Source organism: Triticum aestivum, chromosome 2D (assembly GCF_018294505.1).
Source record: "Triticum aestivum cultivar Chinese Spring chromosome 2D, IWGSC CS RefSeq v2.1, whole genome shotgun sequence".
In the NCBI taxonomy this organism is placed as follows: Eukaryota; Viridiplantae; Streptophyta; class Magnoliopsida; order Poales; family Poaceae; genus Triticum; species Triticum aestivum.
Window position 1 is genome coordinate 17965244 of NC_057799.1, and position 4108 is coordinate 17969351.

Consider the following 4108-nt stretch of genomic DNA (forward strand, 5'->3'; position numbering starts at 1 on the left):
CAGTTGATGAAGGGGCGCAGATAGCCTGGGCCTAATACCAAACAGACATCGCAGCCAAGCCTAACATCTAAGACCCGAGACCCCAACCTAGCCACTTGCCGGGTCTGGGACACACACTGGTCCGGCGTGCTCTCAGAGGCCGCCGCCGCCAACTGCCACCGCTCCATCTTCAGAACTGTACTGATGCATCAACCTTGCTCGGTCCAGCTATCGTCGACGCCACCACGGCGCCCAACGGCACCTCCTCCTTGCGCGCAAACAGCTGAACACATCGCGGTCGCCACTGATACACCTCAGCGCCATGCTGCCAAGTACCACCAGCCGACACAGCTTGAAGTCCTTGGAGGATCTGTCGTGCGTAGCACCTACCGACCAGGCATGACCAAGCGTAGCACCTGTCGATCAGGCATGACTTAACATCTCCACCGAAGCTCCGTGCAAGACGAAGCCGCTCCACCTCCTGCCTCTGACTTCCAGCACTGCTCCACACACGATGCTCCCAAGAGAGAACGACACCGCAGTGCCGCCATCATCCGGTCTGGAACACCAGATCCTAGGGTTTCCCCCGGAGCAGTACGAGTGGGTCGACGGTAGTCACATGACGATGCCTTCATCAAGGTAACGACATGGAACGCCGCCATCGCCCGCCGTCAGCTCGGTTTTCACCGGAAACTACGTCTCCCCGACTCGCAGCTGGTGCTAGATGACGGATCCCGAGATCTGAACACCCAGCCTCAGGTCGACCACCTCTGACGGAAGAGATGACCACCACCGCCGGCTGCACCAGTCAGAACAGATCTGAACGAAGGTGCTGCTGACGAGACCACCAGGCCCTCCACGCCGCCATCGCCGATCTGAAGGCAGCACGCACGCCACCGCAGCCAAGCCGGCCGCCGCCGACCGCAGCCGCCGCCGCCGCCCGAAGGGCCATCCGCACCGCCCGCAGCCCTGGCCGCCGCCAGGACGGGCCGGCCTCCCGCCGCCTGCTACAGCCATCCGCCGCGCCGCAGATCCCAGATCGGTCGCGCCACCACACGCCTTGGGGTCCACCCCACCCCGGAGACGCGCGCGAGAGGAGATCCCCCGCCACCGCCGTCGGCCCCCGGGCTTAGCCCGGCGGCGTCCTCCGGCGGCGGCGGAGGGAGAGGAGGAGGGAGTTTGCGGCGGCGGCGGCTAGGTTTCTGGCTCCGCCCGAGTCGCCCTAGGGGGAGGACGACGAGGGGCCAGCAAACTTCATTAGTAGACAAACTTCATAAGTAGACAACTATTTTGTTGTCATAGGTTTCTGAGACCAAGAGCATGAAACTTTTTGGCTTTACACGCGTTGTTCCAGGCAACGAACCATTGTGCACCAGTGCATGTGTCTTTGGCAGCCCCAAACAAAGCACTGAGGATCCACTACAGGAACCATTTAATATGCCGACGGTTATTGTCGGCATAGATTGAGCTAAGCTAATAGACAAATCGAAACCTTCATCATATCATGGCCGTCTGCAAAGCTGAAGCTATGCCGACGGGCCCCGTCAGCATAAGTACACCATAGGCAAACAGCATAAATAAACCTATGGTCCCCGCAAAGCTCCGATCTACAACGTCGGTGACCGTCGGCATATCTATAACCTTCAGCATACATCTTATTGGCCGACGGATGGCTAATGTCGTTAAGTCTATGCCGTCGGCACAAACGACGGCCGTCGGCACATAATAATTACAGTTTAAAAATACAAAATATATATTAAACTGATTATAAAAGTAATTATATAAACATAAATATATGATTATAAAAATAATAATAGGATAATTATTACTTACAAGTAAATTTTTTTTAAAGAACTATGTCGACGGTTACCGTCGGCATAGGTGGCCATCGGCATAGAATTTTTTAGAAACTTATTTTCTGCTTTTAGAAAAGGATTCAATGTGAGTTAGATAAACTTAAATATATACAAATTATATTTCAATTTGGGGTAGAATTTTTCATAAAGTAAATACACTCTTTGTTTATGTTTTTGAAATTTTTTAAAGTGTTACCTCATGTACTTTCGCAAGTAGGTCTTTATACTTTTTAAAAATCACAATTAATTCCGTCGATTTTGATAAACTTTTTATATGTTTTTCGATCAGAATCTAAGGATTTTGTTGGTATACTATCTTTTGAAATTTGAACAAATTAAAGTCATGTTTGTTTTACAAATTTCACATAACACCCTCTTGTTTTGATTTTTTTTACAGTTTTCAATCCTTGGCCAAATGAGAAAAAAATATATCTATTTCCGTTAAAAAGGTTCATGGATTTTAGAATTCATGTGTTTAGTTTGAAATGTTTAATTATTGCTTTGATGCTTTCCTGCAGTAGAGAAAGCTACGCCCCCTAGATTTCAGGGTCCACCGGCCCAGTGTGAGGCCGCTCGGAGGCCTTCAAAGAGCAGCAATCCCACCCAAAGTTGCACTGCCCTCATACATGTGTAAAAGTGTGGTGGTAGGTTCAAACACACAACATCCAACTTCGAAGTGTGGCCCCCTTCACAGACGACACTATCGCCGACACTTAGAGGGGGAAACTGTGACGGAGGTTCAACCAGGAGGGGAATCTTGTGATAGGTTGGGCCCAAACTTTGTTTTAAAACGTTCCTATGGGATAAACTACGACAACCAGGTGGAAAAGCCCATTGCTGGAAGGCCGTCTGATGAAAGTCAAATGGTTAGATCACCAGGTCAACTAGGTCAGGGTTAGGCCGCTCGGGGGACTTCAGGGTGTAGCAATGCCACCAAATCTTGTGTTGGGTGCTCTTACATGTCTGAGAGTGTGGTGGTAGGTGTACACACCCAACACATAGCTCCGAAGTGTGACCCCGTTCACGGACGACACTGCCGCCGGCACTTAAAGGGGGAAACTGTGATGGAGGTTCAACCTAGAGGGAATCTTGTGATAGGTTGGGCTGAAACTTTGTTTTCAAATGTTCCTATGGGCTAACCTACGAGAACCAAGTGGAAAAGCCCATTGGTGGAAGGTTTTCTGATGAAAGTCAAAGGGCTAGATCATTGGGTCAACCGGGTCAGGGTTAGGTCGCTCGGGGGCTTTCAAGGTGTAGCAATGCGACCAAATCTTGCGTTGGATCCTCTTTCATGTCTGAGAGCATGGTTGTAGGTGTAAACACCCAAAACACTACTATGGAGTGTGACCCCCATCACAGATGTCACTGCCACCGGCACTTAGAAGGGGAAACTGCGATGGAGGTTCCGGAGGCAGTCTATTAATAGGTTGAGCCCAAACTTTGTTTTGAAATATCCCTATGGGCTAACCTACAACAACCAAGTGGAAAAGCCCACTGGTGGAAGGCCGACCGATGAATGTCAAACGGCTAGATCGCCGGGTCAACCGGGCCAGAGTTAGGCCGCTCGGGGTCCTTCGGGGTGTAGCAATGCCACCAAATCTTGCGTTGGGTCCTCTTACATGCCTGAGAGTGTGGTGGTAGGTGTAAACAACCAACACGCAGCTCCAAAGTGTGACCCCTGATACATCTCCATCATATCTACTTTTCATAACGCTTTTCCTTTTGTTTTGGACTTAATTTGCATGATTTGAATGAAACTAACCCGGACTGATGCTGTTTTTAGTAGAACTGCTATGGTGTTGTTTTTGTGCAGAAATAAAAGTTCGCTGATTGGAACAAAACTTTTTGGAGATTTATTTCAGAATAAAAGAAAAATACTGGAGCCAAGAACCACCGGAGGGGGGCCCCGGGTGAGGACAACCCACCAAGGCGCCCCCCTCCAGGCGCGTCCAGGTGGGTTGTGCCCACCTGGTGGCCCTGCAGACCCTGATTCCAACTCCATAAATACCTATTTTTCCAGAAAAAAAGGGGAGAAAGAATTATCGTGTTTCACGAGACTGAGCCGCCGCCACCTCATGTTCTTCATCGGGAGGCCAGATCTGGAGTCCGTTTGGGGCTCCGGAGAGAGGGATCTTCGATCTTCGTCATCACCAACTCTTCTCCATCGCCAATCCATGATGCTCCCATCGGGAGTGAGTAATTCCTTCGTAGGATCGCTGGTCGGTGAGGAGTTGGATGAGATTCATCATGTAATCGAGTTAGTTTTGTTAGGG